We start from the raw sequence: 18169 nt of genomic DNA on the forward strand, positions 1-18169 counted from the left end.
CTTTTAAAAGTCTTTACGCTTCTTAGAAGTGCTGACAATGGTCTTTCCAAAATAAAGATGTGCAAGCACTTGATGCCCATTAAGGACACTGTTTAGGAGCATACATAAATCAAATGTGCACTGTAAGTACCGTGAGGTCCTATGGGTGATAGCGCGCTCTGTAAATCTTCAGTAATAAAACATCAGCAGTTGGTGTGCATTGAACAGGAGAATGTCTTTCACCACTCTGGGCACCTCTGGCGCCCTCACTATCAGGTGGTTTTATGGTGCCATGCTTCTGATTGTGCCCTCACACTTCCTGGGGTTTAAGCTGCCTGCTCCTATGTTAAGCTGTCAAGCTACGTCCAGCTAGCTGTCCCATGTTTTGACCAGAAGAGGTCATTATTAGCACGTGACGTGCTGTTAGTAACTCAGCTTCATTCAGAGCTTGCCATTGCTAAGGATAAAAGACTGAATCGAGGACTTGGACACCGGTTTGGTGGCCAAAGCTCTTTTCAAGTTCCAATACACCAAATAAATGAGCAAATCAACGCATTTTTCTTAAAGCTGGGTAACAGAGGGATGCCTGCTTTTCATATGCACCGAGGTGTTGTGTTTATTGAACAAGTACGCCATTTTATGAATCCTCCATAAAGTGCATGCCCCCCATTACCTGCAGGTGGATAGTCAAGTTTGGCTGGTCTCCAGAACCCCAAGATACAACATTGGAACCTCTGCTGCTTGCCAGCGCAGATAATAAATGCTAAATCAAAGTATAGATGAAGCCAGTATATCCTTGTGCAGACAAACACTAGAGGCAATTCAAAAGCTGGTACTTGTTTTTTTACTGGTTCCCTGAAGCCTGCCTACCTAATGACCACACTCAAAGGTCCATTGAGTGAAGTTGAGTATATTTTATGTGGAGCGATATAATGGCAGGCAGCAGGGTGCTGACGCTGCCAGATTTCCCACAATTGGGCCGCCAGGAGCCCTAGTACAGGAGACTGCATGAGTGCACATTCTAAAACATCTCAAAACTCCACAGAAATGACCTCCCATCGAGCTTTCTTGCAAATGGCAGGGTATTACAATATATTTTTCTGCTCTTGGCTTCCGAGCAGCACCCAGGTTCCATTAGCAGACTGAGCTGTAAAGTAGGACACCGTGCATTTCAAAGGTCCCCGGTGTATCAGGGCAGCCCAAAAAAACTAGTGGTGTATGATTACTCTTCCAGGGTGTCTCCTCCTTCTGCTGGTGTTAGATTTTGATCAACTTATTTGACATTTGTTTTAACCAGTCCTAGTTATAATAGCATAAGTAGACATTGCCTAATGACGACAATAACAGTATATACCACTTTTTGCTGCATATACTGCCGCCGGTGGGTTGGGTGACTAAGCTGATTGCCCCGCCAGCTCTTGTTGGTCACTGTTTCAAATTTATTAAGCATCATTAAGGCTGAGCCCGTCCTTGGCTAGAAGCAGTCGGTGATCGCCATGCTCCGTCATATCAGGATAGCAGTCTCTAAAATCATGCCAACCTCCAAACTCTCCTCTCTCTGAGGACCCTCCAGACAGCAGGCTTGGGGACTTTAGCTGTCATTCTCCTAGGATAGCTTTTCCTTTCAGAGCACTTTGAAGTGCATGATAAACCAACCTAACACTACTTGGGTTTTATGTGCTGCAGCGTGAAATCAAAGGAGACCTACATTTCTTGTGTTTGTCAGCCACATATTTATTTGTATTCAAATACGTCAGATGTGTACCAAAAAAAATCACATGACTCTCAAACCATAAAGCTGTAGGAATGCAAACATTTGGCTCGCAGTGTTACACCCTTCCCTAGTCTACTGTTTTTGGTGGTGGTGGTGGCAGAAAAGGGTGTCCAGAAACTGATGTGAAGATAAGACCTCCACATTCTGCCTCTGATGCTTAGTTTGAGTGCTTTCATTGCGACCAGTTAAGTAGCAGGGCACATTCTCTTATTTTCTCTTGCTACCCTCTCAGTTCACTTCTAGCAGAGCTTGAAAGAGCTCAACCTAGCCAAAGGCCCTCATGAGTAAAGGGGTTAATGCTCTCTGCAAGAAGCACAGTAGAATCTGTCAGCAAAGGGGGTGACTTTATCTGAAGTCTGGGGGACCCAGAGGTGGTGGCTTCCTACGGATGAGTGCTTTTTTTTCCTGTCATAGGAAGACAGTATGACAATCCACTAATGTGACATCACAGCAGTGGACTGCTGCTTGTCGAAGGTGTGTTGCATTAAATAATGCACACAATTTATGCAAAAGACACACAACAGAATGTGAATGACCAACAAATCTTCCGGTTGATTGATAGACACCACCAGTGCTTAATTTGTAAATAAAAGCATGCCAGTGCCCAAAGCTCTCCTTTGAAACCTGCGGCTGCTGCAATTAAATGTGCAAGCACAGAATACTGAGGCGGCGTAATCCCAAAGCCATCTCGGGTCTCTTTAATCCATTTACAGCCAATCCTGCCCCTTCAGTTCACTCTTGCAGCTTTCTGCTTTCTCCCTTTGTGACGCTTTCTCGTTTTTTTCTTCCTCAGTCTTTGCCATTAGCGTATTTTGCTTGTTGTAAATGCCTAAGACAGAAAACTAATTGTCAGCCCTCAAAAATAAGTGCCAGTGCCCACACCGGAAGCCGCTGCCTCAAATTAAGCACTGGACACGACCCATAAATCTGGTTCTACTTGGTTAATCACATTTTGCAAAGAGCGTAAGGCTGCCCCTCTTAGAAGATACAGCCATACCCTGCTGGTCATTGGTTCATGTTCAACCATTATAGTGCTGTCTCTGCAAAACGGAGTATCTTCTGTTATGCTTCTTCTAGCAAAGGTCGCCCTCCAGTATGTATCCCGGCAGGTACAATGTGGGGCTTCTATCCTATGAAACTTCTTGGTTGAGAATCTTAGTACATTGTGTTTTGAGCATTCAGAGAGGAACTTTTTTGCTTGTCTTTTCTGTCCTTGTCTGCTCCGCTCATAAGGGCAGACTTTCCTCTCAAATATATTATATTAAAGCAAATTTATTGGTTTGTTGTGTTTTTTCCAAGCAATGCCCTTTAAGGGCCCCGGTCAACAATTGGCACAATCACAAAACTGTGCACATATGATGTATGACATTCTAAAAGAACACAAACTTTTGTAAGCCCCTGAGGGAGGATTATGTTGCATCCTCTCCATGAAGGACAAAAACGAAATATCCCTGCACCCCAGGATTGGCACTGGCAAAAGGTTTTCCCTTGATTGTTATTTTAGACTTGTGACCAGCCCTTTTACTTAATGGCAAGTACAAAAAAAGAAAATATGTACGATCCATAGACGATCCAATCACCTGCCACAATGTATTAGAGTTTTATTCAATCCATTAAGAGCTCATCCAAAGTCTTTCCTCATGTCTGCCGCGCGCGCGCAGCTGCTCTGTGAGCGGCCAGCCAGTCAAGGCTTTGATTTCACCGCTTCCAACGCTATTGGCTGCTCTCTGAGGACCAGGAGGATAACATGCTCTCCTCATGAAAGCGAGACCAGCCAGAGTAAACAAGTTCTTAAGAGGCGATGCTCGTGCCAAATACACTAGAGCATGGAGTCCCTAAGTGGCATGAGGTAGCCGTTGACCACAATACAACCAAAAGCGCATTGATTCTGCTGCCAGTTCAGCTAAAAAGATCAAGCAGCTGCTCCGCACTTTCAGAAACAGGCTTGCTGATTTAATATAAAATCCATTTATAACGACACTGAGTAGTCACCAGATAGGATATGTTGATATATTATTGCGGTGTCAGGCAGCCAGCCTAGCAGATCCCGCTTAGTGACAGGTGAACAAAGTCAAAATGAGATAGCACGCAATTTACTTGTCTGATTGAATGATTTGCGTTCTGGCAAAGTGAGCTAACATCCAAAGGGTTCTTGGTGCTAAGAACACCTCTCTAGAGAGAACTGACTACAAGCGCATGAAAAAAAGAAGGCCTAGTAAAATAAAAAGTCTTCAAGGCTGAATTCAGCTGGGTCGGAGGTGATAGCCTTCATTCACAGGGGCAGCCGGTCCCACAGCCTGGGTCCCAGTACTTGCGATTTCCAACCACAGCACTTCTGTTGAGCTCTAGCTGGCTTTGAAATAAATGAGCATAAGGGGATATTTTACACAGAAAGAGTCAGGCTCATTAAATGTTGTGTGAATTTTGCAAAGACGCACATTTCCACTGCTGACCAATGGACGTCTCTTTGTGCAGAGAACTCTTGAATCCCTCATGCTCGGGTGAGAAACCAATGCATTGCTACCTCAGGGCTACTATAGTAATCAACCTTGACAAAATAAATGTGGTCACCACCTGGGCATGATGTTCCTTTGGACGAGAAGGTAAATCATGTCTGAGCAGGTAGAACACGCTGATAACATGTCACAAAGCTACGGCGTCTCGTATGTGTTCAGTTTCCAGTTTGTCTTATGTTGTTGATTGGTCCAAACACTTTCTAATTTATTTTAATTGAAATGGCTGACCACCCATAGGAAGGGTTAACACAAAGCACTCAAGATCTTGAAATGCCCTTTAAAAAAAAAACCAAATCTCTATAATTTGCTATAGTTAATTAGCATGTTTTTGCATTTTTGCACCATACCCAGTTTGCTTGAATGTGGTTTTAAGCTATGTGCGACCCCCTCTACCCATCATTGTGGCTCAGAATTTGACCCTAGCTCTTTTACTGTTCAGTCTGTACAAGGTCACTGGGCAGTGCCTGCTTTGGGAGCCCTGATTCACCATACGCAGACGATATGTGGCTTCTCTTGTGGAGGGTAGCAGAAGATCTTGTGTGCTGTAGCTTTGCCTTTAGGAAATTGAGGTGCAAGCTTATCATTCTCTTCTCCGGAATTGAGATTTGTTTTCTCTCCATCTCCCACACCAAAACTGATGTGGATCTTTGGTTATAGGAATAGGCAGTTGATGATTTTACTGTATCCCTGTGCCCCCACTCTTTTGCTGTCAAATCTTTGGACCTTTGTATTGATTCCTATTTGGCACTGCATTCTCAAGTTAAAAAATGTGCAAAGTCTACTACTTTTGACATTCATTCAATTCGTTTTGATAAAAGATCTAATTCCAACCAGTGTTTCAGGAATCCTACACAGAATCAGGGAAATTAATGATGGCGGAAATTAATAACTCCGTCAACGATAGCCTGAAAGTTGCCCATCATGCTCCTGCCGCATCACATGGTTTTGATTGCATACCTCAATTTTAAAGATACTTTAATCATTGCAACCATCTCCTTGGCTACAGTTCATGTCCCACCTATCTGGCTGTGCAGGCCGTTACTCCCTCATGACTGTAGCAAAGGTGAAGCGCTCTTTGTCTCAGAGGTCAGCAAAGCAGGAAACAGTTTTGGTTGGAGGTCTCTAAATTCAGAAGGTTGAACCACAAGCTTCACTTCCTCTTAAGCCCTTTCTTCCTCCTCCACTATGGGTTGTCACCCCTTCCTCTGTTTAAAAGTTCTCTCAACCATGGGTTTGATCCTCATCTACTGTATTTTGCAGTATTTAATTATTTGAGAACACTGAATATTTTCTTTATGGTTCTTGCATTATCGCCATTTGATGTTGTGTTCCAGACTTTTTATTTTAATAATTCCATGTAATTATTTTCTTGTTTGTAAGCAGTCTGGTGCACGTGTCCAGTTCACATTGCATTCAATTATAAGTAGAAAATTAACATACGTATCTGGGAACGCCTCCTGAAAGAACATGTTTGTTTTTCTATCTGTTGGGTTAAATTCTTCAGTATTACTGTCTCTTAATTTGTAATTCACCTTTACATTTGGTCCTTTTTAAGTCCAAGAGGAAGAATAAGATTAGCTTGGTTTCAAGTGAGTTTTTTTTTTAAATTTAGGCAAACATTTTGGAACTCTTATTCCCATAACATGAAAACAATGGCCTAAGGATAACCTCAGCCAGCACACGTTTGCAGGCTGTTACGGTCATAAGGAGTCTGATTATAGGCATGCCCACGAATGACACCCTAACAATGTAGCTTACTATAATGACAACTTCTACTTTCCACCCCAACCACTAGATGGCAGGATGGTGCACAATATGTAACTGTGTAAAAACTCCAAGCTGAAAACCACAGTTACAAGTAAACAACGTTTTGCCTGTTGCCCTTTAGCCCTAACAGAATGCATATATCTGACAATAGTTCATGACAGATATGGACATTGCCACACCTGCTACTTGAATAAGTGTATCTGTTTCGACTTAAGTTCTGCAGACACTTGTTCCGGCACTTTCCGGGTGTTGGTAAGTGAGTCATATTTAACTTTGCTAAATGACTTACAAACTGCAAAATCAGATGTTCGATTGCAACATCAGATTAACGTAGGATTCCAGAAACGTATGAATTTTACAGATGCAGAGCCACCAAAAGTTGGAATGTGTGATCTGATAGTATAATCCATGCAACATCACTCCATTTAGAGAGAGATTGCACTTCTGTACAATTTTAAATACTTGCAATATCACTTCATTTACAGAGAGATTTCATTTATGTACCAAATAAAAATACAAGTCTCCAGCATAAGGTACAAAGGTGTATTGATCAGAAAAATATTATAAATTGTGACTTTCTAGTAAACAGATTTTATTCAGTACTTCGTCTAACTTTGGAGCGGGGTTCATTTTTATTGAGGATTCTTTCATGTGATATTGAACAGTTTCGGGTGTGGAAATTAGGCACTAACAAAGGACGTAGAGCAGAGAGCGTTTTGTGATGGCTGAGGCCATATTTTTACCTCTGGCGACAACAAACTTCTAGGACCATTTTAATCACATCTTAAAAAAGACACATAACAAAGGCATCTGAATTATTAGTGAACCGATTTCATCGAAAACATAAGGAAATTAACAAAAATAAGGAGTAAAAAAGTGTAAATTTGCATTCAAAACTCCATAATTGAACATATGTGCCATTATGTTGAAACCAGTACGTTTTTACTTCGTGGCAAACACATTTCGTGCATCTACATAAATTAAATGAACAGAAAAAGTGTTAAATATTTATGTGGCATTAAAACAAGTAATACATTACATACAACTTGAGAATGTTCCAAAGGATGGCAGATGTACTAAGAATGGAACAGGGTCTTCAGAAAATGTCTGCTTTCAAGATGGAAAGACTGTTTAAGACCTGGTGAAGTTTTGATGACCGGATACCATTCTTTGAGTCATTTGGTAGTAGGGCCCTAAGAGTATGAAATCTGCAAACAAGATTCATTGTTTTGTTATGTCAAAAAGGTGAAATCAGAGGTGAGTATGTTTAAATATATTTTGAAGTTAAAGTTTGAAATTTAATTTTGAAACCAAATTAGGTGCAAAAATATGGTTGGTGATCCCAAGGAAGGCACGGTATAATTAAGGAACTGCACCTCTTTTAGCAGGTAAATGTAATGAATGAGAGGAAAACCGCAAAGAATATAGTTTTCAAGGAATTTCATTTTTATGTAATGAGATGACATCCAGTCCCAGATAACTGAGGCATGATCTGAGTCGGGTGCTGCCCTGAAGAGTTGTCATTTTATAATAGACCTGTGCCATCGTCTACTGGTGAATAGTGACAAGCCCAGTGATCCCACTTACAGGTTACATAGCGAGGGGACAGGACCGAACCCTATCGGACAGAAGGCAACATGCAAATGTGATTAGACATTCAAGATTCATTCTGGACACATGGGGCATAATAAGATGAGCAACATGTAAACCATTCCAGGACTTTTCATCCTTTGTGACCAACACAGCAAAGAGTACCAGGTGGTCTGTTAGTGTGGTAGCCAAAATGATACATTTTACAATGTATTTTAATTGAAAATCTACTATAGTTAAATGACATTTCTGTTTTTGGTCACCTAAACCAGGTGGTCTGTTAGTGTGGTAGGTAGACTGATACATCCTACAATGTATTTTGATCGAAAATGTATTATAGTTAATTGAAATTTCTTTTTCAATAACTTAAACCACAAAATTAAGATTGGGGGTAGGACTACAATTGTGAAAACAGATTGTCTAGAAAAGATGTTTTAATGGAAGCAGTCATTAACTGAGAGAAACAGGAAGCGTTTCTGTCCCTGAGAGAAGTTCACAAATGTATTCCTCTGTTCTGCTTAAAAAGAAGTGTGATAGTGTGATATTTCATGTGTGCCATGCCTCTAACTTTTGTACTGGCAGCATCTGTCTCACTTGCAGATCCTAAATAAATGATAGGCTTGGCGGGTAAGATGTAGAAGTTAGGTCACATTCAAAGAATGACTGGCTCAGTCTGTATGAAATGATTGTTTCTTTTGCAGCCACAGTGTTAAAAAAGAAATCATTTCAACATTGTACGGTCAAAGTAGCACTTTCAACAGTGATGCCATTTTCTATCTTATAGCTGGTTCTAAAGAATCGGTGTTCTCAGTTTTTGGGTAAGGCAAAAGTTTCAGTTTAATGTGTTTTTTTTAATATTTAAAGAGCACGCCTTTATTTAAATGGAAACATGGTATTTTGAAAAATTATTGTCCTTCTGAAGAAAATTAACTGAACTGTAGTGTCTAATTGATATTAGAACATTGGAATGTTGGTAGCTCCATTGCAGACAATGGAGTGCTCTGGGATTTTACTGGCTGGTAAAAGCTCGGAGCTTCAACATTCCATATTCTTTTTTCACAGCTACAGCTGTGGATTCTAGTCTCCTCGGGCTCCGTGAGGACTTTGTTTTATTCATTAGAACATTCTGCCCTTTGGTGGCAGAATGTTCTAATAGCCTTACAGCCCTTCGTAGCTGGGCTATACCAGCAATTAAAGTCCCGCTCCATTGCTAAAGTCCCTGAGCGGGACACTGGAGCTGGCCTTTAATGGCTGATAGAGCCCGTTACGGTGTGCTCCAAGGCTATAGTAGAGCCACCGCAGCATGGTGCGTTTATCACAAAAGAGTGACTTATTTGTGTGAACAGGATCAGGAATTTTACAGGTTGTGTAGATAGGTGGAGCACAAAACTAAAAACAATGAAAGAGAGAATGAAAATTAAAGACAGTACAATCATAGAGGAACTCTCACCTCAATAACGCACCTCCTCAAATGTCTCTGGATGTCATAAGCAAAAGGTCATAAAATCAATGTATCGTCTTGTATCAGGACAACGTGACATGACAGATGAATTGCCCAATAAACAAGGAGAATTATTTTAGGAGAAATTGTATATGGTCTCAAAAGTAAAGTACATTGTATTGTGCCTCACACGAGACACAACCTGTCAGTGTTGAAAGTTTCATGTAGAAGGGCTCGGACTGCAGAATGAAGGGCCTGATTTAAAGTTTGGCAGACTGGTTACTCCATCAAAAATGACAGTTATCCCGTCTGCCGTATTATCTCCATAGGCTGCAGTGGGATCATAGTACGACGGATGGGATATCTGTGAAGTATGTGACTGAGTAACCCAATCTGCCAAACTCTTAAATCCGGCCCTCAGTCATTAAAGTGATGGAAAATTGTTTTAGTTGATTTCATGTAAATTAAGCATTGCCTGAGTGGGAGAGCTCTATTGTGGGTTTGTGAAAAGCTAAATGTACAGTATCTGGTTTTGCACATGTATATACTGTACATCAGTTTATACTGCTTGCTGTATTACTTCAGATGTGATTTTACATTATATAATTAGATGAATTTTAATGCTTTATTGAAAAGAAAGAGTGTGAAGTAGGGAAGTGCTTCAGATTTCATAACAAGATGATCCCCAGTTCAGTAACATAAAAAATGGTTACACCAGTCATTGTAAACATTATCAAACAATGGAGGAAATGTACTGTTGTGTAATCAGAGCCGTGTACTTAATTAACATGCTGTGGATATGTCTGAAGGGAGACACTTCAATGCTGCTGCTTTTGGCCTTCATTGGGGGGTACGGGGACTCGGATCAGTACCAGCAATGGCCATTAGAAAATAGAATGGAAGCTATGCCAATCCCTTCTCTCTCTCCCCTTGTACCCGAATGGAACAAGCACATGTGAATTGCACAATTCCGGCTACTGCAGTGTAAGCAGGTGTGCTGCAATAATGTAATTTCCAGAACTTGTTGAGCACCAGAAAGGAAGCAGTATTAATTATTTCTTCCCTTTGACCAGTATCCATATCTAGTGTTAATAAACAAAGAAGAAAGTACTTTTTGCTGTTGCCTTCAACACAGATCACTTAGTGAATTCTGTAAGTCTGCTGATAAGCCTCCTGTACTCCTTTTAGTAGACTACCTTTTTCCAATTCAGTGACCACTCTTAGAAACACATATGTAAAGGGTGTGTATTGCATCGTATAGAGGTCACATTTGATGGTGAAACATTTCAAATGTGCCATTGCTCTGATTAAAAAAAAATATTAGCCTTTGTTTTCACGATGCTTCTTAGGCATATTGTTTACAGCTGCTGGAATCCATCTGCCTAATAATGCATTTGTGGCTTATGAAGCAGTCATTCCCACTCACGGAATGCTTTCTTTTTTGTATGGATAGTATTGCATAGGACCTCCAGTTGTTTGGATCTGCGCTCTTGTTTTCTGTGTGCATACCTTCACCCCATCATGCACTTTATGTTTCTGTAGAAAACGATGGGAGTCGGAGACCTGCAACTTTATTGATACAAAGGGATGTGGCAAGATTCGCGAGGCTCCACCTTTAGTTTTACTTTGTTGAATGCAGCGTGTGAGCCTCTATGCAGACGGTTTGTCCTGTGTAGGCGAGTGTGGGGCTACAATCACGCAAAAGCAGATATTTGGGATATATTAGTCCGCAGTATAATATGGCTATTTTTGTTATATAGAGGCCTATCATGTAAATATGTGCAACTGTGTTATTATGTATTAGTACAATATTGCAGCTATATGACTAAATCAAATGATTGTGAATTCCAGTACATTTTATTGCAATAGTTTTTACAAAAATACAAAATGGGATATTATTCATGTGTGTGCTGTCTTTTTTTTAAGTACACTGTTATTGCTCGAGAGTCTTTACTGATTATACACAGACACTCTCTCTCTCTCTCCCTCTCCCTCTCTCTCAAATGTGGCCCAGGGATAGCTTATTTAGAGCGACTGCACTAATAAGCGCATATTTATTACTACAGTGTGAAGGTCAAATTCCTATTACCAGAGTACAGCACAAGGAACCTAGGAAAACAGTGTAGTTCACACAGGGCAATCAATCTCCTAATAGTCATGTGGACAATTAAAGCTTGGCCTTTATTTGACACATGCAATACTGTATTCAATGTAGTATACAGTCAGTAAAATTATACGCCAAATCTTTACAAATGTATCAAATGACAACCAGAAAGGAATGAATTCCGAAACAGAAGCATACAATAACCAAACCATAATCACACAGTGGTATATAAAGATTAATAGCATAGGTTAATATCTCATCAGAACACAAAGAAACCTGCCCAACGCGTCTTAAATTTGAGACACTGAGCAAGTAACAACACGCGCTAAGCTGTTAAATTCAAGTGCGCATTTCCCACTTATGTTTACGACAAAAATTTAATGTCTGAATTCTGAAAGGTATCGCACACTAAGTCGTATACTGAGTCTGTTACTACCATAAGTTTGCAACCTTTCACACATGATGTTCTGGGTGCTAGCTACAGCCAAGCTACTATTGTAACTATTATAGTTAAATCATTTGAAGTTTTGTGTTATAGGCACTATCATCCTTCCTCAATCTTACCTAAACCTCCAGTAAAGTTTTTTTCCAGCGAATATCATTGGATTTTGGTGGTTTCCTCCCTATGCCATAGTGTCCATGTATTCTGGCATTAATTAGGACCAATATTCCCCCCACTATTAATGAGCTTTTATCGGGCGATACTGGAATGAACATCAATCTTGCAAACCAGTGGTACCATCTCTGCCAAGGGCAGGGAGTATGGCTTCCCTTCCCCGCCATCGCTATACTGAAGGGCTGAGGAGGGTCACGTATATGCCTGCAAGCACCACGTTTTGCCTGAGGGCGAGGGTTGTAATGCTTCGTTTGTACTATGGCAACAGTCCGCTGGCTGGTGTAATGTGGCCCTCCCTGCCTTGCCTGGAAAGGAGAGTGATGAATTGGTTGCAATTTTATTGATTTTGTGCTTGCTAGCTTTGGCCAAGAGCTAGAATGATATTTGTGTGCAATGTTTGTTACCTGCTTCTTATCCAAAGGAGGGGGATTTCTTCCCCTGGCCCCCTCGTGTAACTGAGGCAGCAGACGGGTGCCCTGATGTCCTGTTGATATGTGCCAGCAAGGAGGACTGGCAGAACTGTGGTGCAGACACTGTAGTGGGTCAACTACCGATGGAATCTTTTTGTTAGGAGAGGAATTAACGACAATATATTTATTTTTTACAACAATCAGATCTCCCCTGCACTGACCAAAGGATAAGGCGAGGAAGGGGGGAACACTTAAAATGTCCCCAGCCCTTAGACACGTTTGAGAGAAAGCAGGGGTAATTTTGTCTATGCAGGAATGATATTCCATGGGGACACTGAAAATCAAAATAGCTGAAGAAAAGATGAAATGGTCTGTGGTCTTTATTCCACAGCAAAGCAGTCGAAGTTTAAAACAAATTAAAAGCATGTTTTCTTTATATTGTGTCAGTGTTCACAAACACCGTGAGAGAGTAAAAGGTTCATATGGTGGTGGTGGAGGTTCTGGCCCTGAAGGTGAGCTAATACTTAAAAACCGCAAGTTTAATTTTAGCCCCAAAATTAACAGGTTTGGCCACTGAAATTGTTTCACTGTTTTTGTCATCTTGAGAAAGGAAGAAACACCTATCCTACGGCAGTGGTTCTTAAGCTTTTCCCTTCTGTGGACCCCCACTGAATCATTACTGGAATCCAGGGACCCCCACTGAGTCATTATTTGATGGTGGGGACCCCCTGACTAAGCAATTTCTATGATTTGAACCTCAAAACAATACTCAAAACTGCAAGCCCAAGTATACGATAAACAAATGCTCACATTTTGAAATAGTTTGTTAAATTCCCAAACAAATATAGAAAAAGTTATCACATTTTTAATTTCCCTTTTTCATTTGTATATGTTTTTATTGATTTTCATGTAATAATATTGGCATTATTAATTTTGTTACACAGTCACAGAGACCCCCTGAATAGGCCTTGTGGATCCCAAGGGGACCTTGGACCACAGGTTGAGAACTACTGCCCTAAGGCATGTTACCTCCCACTGTCTGCATTCTCATCCCAGTTGTCCTTGACAGCCTTTTGCTCACTTTGTAGTGGGGGAGGGGAGATCATTGCAGACACTATAGATGGTGCCTAATTCAGGGCTAGGAGATTGCCAATACATGCTGAGTCTGTACGGTGGCCTGACGGACCATTGGCCCTGGCAAGAGATGACTAATCATTACTCTTGCAACAGCAGGAGGCACTGGCACGCCATTGCATACAATCGTGTTGAAAAATATACTCTGCCTAGAGTCCATTGTGCATTACACCTGTATTCAGGAACATACTGCCATCAACAGTTCCAGAAGTTCAAGATTGCCTGCCTTACATTCAAAACCTCCAGATTTCAACAACCAATGTCCCGCTACTCTTTACTTATCCTTTCCGGAAGAATCATAAATTGCAGAAACAAAGAGACACTTTGACTAAACCAATAAATTTTAATCCAACTCAACGGTGTATGAATTGTTTTCTAGAGCTGGCCCATATGCGTGAAACTACCTCCCTGAAGACCTGAGATGCCAAGAAAGCATTGGTACTTTTGAGGAAAGTATCAAAACTACTTTTTAACATTAACCTGTATGTTTAACCACGATTTGCCACTACACAGGTTCATTTTTTCCCTATAACATGAATAAATCAACCCCCTATTCTATTCCCAATCCTCTTCTCTCAATGTTTCGTCCTTCCATTTTCTTACTGTCCCTCTTCCTTGGCCTCCATCTGTGAACACACTTTCTTTAAGTACATACTGGGGGTTATTCCAACTTTGGAGGAGGTGGTAATCCGTCCCAAATGTGACGGATTTACCACCAGCCGTATTACGAGTTCCATAGGATATAATGGACTCGTAATACGGCTGGTGGTATATCTGTCACTTTACCGTCACTTTTGGGACGGATTACCACTTCCTCCAAAGTTGGAATAACCCCCACTGTCTTCCCGTAGTTCTTACTGTTTTCTGAGATCAATCTCATGTTGCACAGGCACACTGACACTCCCTGGGCTAGTGCTATGTAAAACAAAATCTGAAAAACAATGAGAGGGCTCTTCTGACCAATATCCTACGTCTTCTCAGTTTGAATATGTTTGTTTCCTCAAGGTTATGCATGTATTTCTCTTATACTTTGTTATGCTAAGTAAATCTGCTGCTGGATTTCCAGCTTGGTGATCCTTACACACATTCAAGCGTTGCTTGTTATCTTGTACTTTAAACTTGTATTTCAACATTATCTCCCTGTGATAAGATGTCTCTCTTTGCAGGGTCACTCCCATTTATGCTAAATTTAATGCTGTTTTTGTAGACTCTGCACTCTGGGGCACTGTTGTCCTGTGTCCACTGTATGTGCTGCGATTCATAAAATATGTAGGAAGTGGGAAATCCATGACTGACATACTTAACTCTCTTATCAAGCCATAGTTTGCGGTGTAGAAACTGCACCCATGGCATGGAGAGTTAAATGTCACTGGTGGACTGACGCACTTATTGTGCCTTCCTCTTGTGTGATTAGGAAAACATGCCTTCAGGCGTACCATTGTAGCTTGGCTGCTGCAGTTTAAACCTTATGTGCTACCTGTTAAAATAACACTTTTTGATAGGTAAAACCTCCCTACATAAATTAGGTCACTCCTATGTAGGTCTTGTAGCCCACAATGTATATGCTATTTAAAGTGGTACATGTAGAAAATTCATGTTAACGTGTCCCAGTAGTGAGGGGACCCTAAACGCTAGTTTTACTGATCCGTTGTAGAAAATCAGAGTACAGATTAAAATACAATACAGCATCTTGGAAATGGGATCAGCTAGAAAAAAATAGAAATAGATTTTAATAGCTATCAAAGTCCATTTCAGTGGTTGTCAGATGTTTAATAACTGGAAAAATAACTTTAAAAAAAGGTATCTTCTCCTTCTCTGAAGTTCCTAGAGGCTAAATCGTGTTTGCTTTCCAGGCTATCATTGGCCTTAATATAGTGCTTGTGAAGGACATGTAAAATCAATTCCTCCCAGGAGCTACACACTAGGTCACTGTTATTGACAGTTGATCTGAATGTACAGAGATGACTGCTCTGAGCTCAATAGAATATGCATGGTGGGAGCTGTGGCTATTCTGTAGATACTGTGTCATATCCTGCCTGACAGGTCTGTTGAGCTGTATGTAACACTTTGGCACACTTAAAAGGTAAAAAACAGGATGCCAGGACAATTGTGTATCCCCTGTCGGGTTGCAGAAGGACTGTGCTTTTGTCCCGCAGGATTTTTGTCTTTGGGTTTGTTGTGGGTACAGTACCTCCGTCAAATAAGTTTGGTGATAGTTGTGGGTGGATACTGGCGATTACCAAAGTCCAGTCCCCTAATACTCCCTGCCTTCAGAACCCAAGTTTAGTGTGGCTGTAAACCTTCACCATCTTGGCTTGGTCCTGGCATATGGTATTTTTTGTCCGGTTTGCAGAAACATGAACAGGAACTACTGAAAAAGTAAGCAGGCCAGGGTCTGGGAACAATTCCTCCATGGGTCAGAGAGGAACTAGGAGTGCTTAGGGTCTCCCCCTTCCCCACCCACAGGCTGGTGAAATCTACAAATCCAGATCTCACCCCAACCTTCCTCTGAATGCTTGGACTTGCAAAAGGATACCAGGTGGACTGAACCTGCTGCACTTGACATCGCTAACCTGTGAGAAGGATCTGAGGAGGTTGGACCAGGTTCCACTTGAAATCCAAGGACAGAATGATCTCCAAGGATCATAAGAATGATGAGTGGCTCCAGCAACATAACAAAGCTGAAGAGAACATTGCTGTGAGGAATCCCAGCTGATCAGTGGCACCTGGACAGGACTTTGGTATTATACTCTGCCTGACACCCTGAGAGTCTCTTGTGCTCCACATGGGGACTTTGGGAGGGGGGGAAAAGTATCCACCTGGCAGTTTTAAGACGTCAGATTGAATTTCAGGTTTCAATAAGAGTGTTTCCTCAGAAAAATGACAACGTCCAGATTGGGATTTAGAAATTTTTTGTTTTGGAGCATCCATGAAAAAAGTCCCCCCATGACAGACTTTTGCAAAGAGAGCTGAGTATTCCTGCAACAGGACTTTAGCCTGGTGTCCTATATCCATTACGGCTGCTTTAGCTCGGATCTCTTCGCCTATCCTATAATTCAGTGGTTTCCAACCTTTTGACACATGTGGACCCCCACTTTATCATTACTGGAACCCAGGGAGCCCCTTTAAATCATTATTGGAATCCAGGGACCACCCTACTGAGTCATTTCTGAAAGCTGGAGACCTAATCTGTTAATATTATTTAATTTTCTAAGCAATGGCAGAACCCCTAAGGAGGCTTCGAGGACCCCCAGGGGTCCACGGACCACAGGTTGGAAACCACTGCTATAATTAATTGCTATATTAAATTTAATCGTAATGTTGTAATTCCAAACCTATTGGGAAATGAGGCCCTAGACAAAACATTAACGGCCTCATTACGAGGTGGCGGTCAGACCGATGCTCCAGGCGTCCCGACTGTCAAATTATGACTTTGACGGGCAGACTCACCTAAAGACCGCCATTCTCTCCAAGGACATGGTGACAGCAGTCAGGGTTGTACTCAGCCAGGGTGGCTCAGTGCCACCTGGCTGATTACAGTCCCACTTTACCCCAGGCCTTTTCATGGTGGGAACCCCACCATGTAAAGGCTGGCAGAAAGCCAGTGCTGGGATTGTAGGGGGGTATGGGCAGTGCAGGGGCAACCCTGCCTGGCACCGTTAGAATGCGCACTGTCTGCACAGCTGGAGTGCTAGGAGAAAGGACCTGAAGCCAATTTCCTAGTACTGTTCCTGCCAGCCATCCCAGCAGGAACGCGTATTGCAATGTTCCTGCCGATCAGTCTGGCAGGAACACTGTAATACGGTGAGTGGGGGGACATTACCGCCATGGCAGTGGTGTCCTCCCTGCGGCTTTGGCAGTCCCACCATAATGAGGCCTAATTGTACCAAAAACGAGGTCTAAAATTAACAGACTGATGCTTTGGTCTGTGAATAACTTGTGTTAAATTAAAGGTGTTTTAACAGTTGATTAATGAAGCCCCTGCTGTGCTAGTGGGGAAAAATACTCAGATATTGAAGTCCGCAGGAAGCAGGAAACGAGAATGAGAGAGCAGACGCAGAGCAAGAAAGTCAGCTAATGCATCTGCAAAATCATTTTTTTGTCCTGAAGGGTAATAACAAAGGATACCTTAAAGCCATTTTAGCTTCAAATGCATGCTGTGAAGAATTCAGTAAAAAGTTCTAGTGCGCCTCACCAGTTTGTATAGTTCAAATGCTCTGGAACTTTCAATAGAAATATCACAGTCTTGTTCCACAGGAGATGTTCCATCTTTCAAGGAGTTATTTTCATACCCACATGTTTACATTAGATCAAGAAGAATCAATAACCCATTTGAAAAATATGGTCTAAAGTTCGTGGCAATAAGCAGGAAGGAGAGTAGTGTGGCTGCAGCAATTACAACTCTCATGTAGTGCATCTCAAGTACCGAAAAGCAGGGGGAGGAGGGTGTAATAGGTTAATTTGGAAAATCGCTATTTAGGAGTGTGCTAAGCTTTTGTTTGAGTTGGAAGATGCACAATTTTTTTTAGCATGTCCAGAAAATGTGCCCTCAGGAGCTCTACTCCCTTCACCATCTAGCCTGCATTCTGAAGAATCCGGTTATCCTGAAATTCTCTCCACGATAGGGTACTGCATGTGCTGTGGAGGGATGTCTTTGCTCTTCCTGGAAGTTCACTCCAGCACTTTCTGCCACTTAATTTGAATGTTTTGGGGGTCACACTTTTGTACTGTTTCGTGATACTTGGACACTACGGGACCCATTCCAAAGTACGTTTTGTATCAGTTTGGTAGCACTGTAGTATTATTACTAAAGTAGTATAAAATGCTATTCACAAACC

Source organism: Pleurodeles waltl, chromosome 1_2 (assembly GCF_031143425.1).
Source record: "Pleurodeles waltl isolate 20211129_DDA chromosome 1_2, aPleWal1.hap1.20221129, whole genome shotgun sequence".
In the NCBI taxonomy this organism is placed as follows: Eukaryota; Metazoa; Chordata; class Amphibia; order Caudata; family Salamandridae; genus Pleurodeles; species Pleurodeles waltl.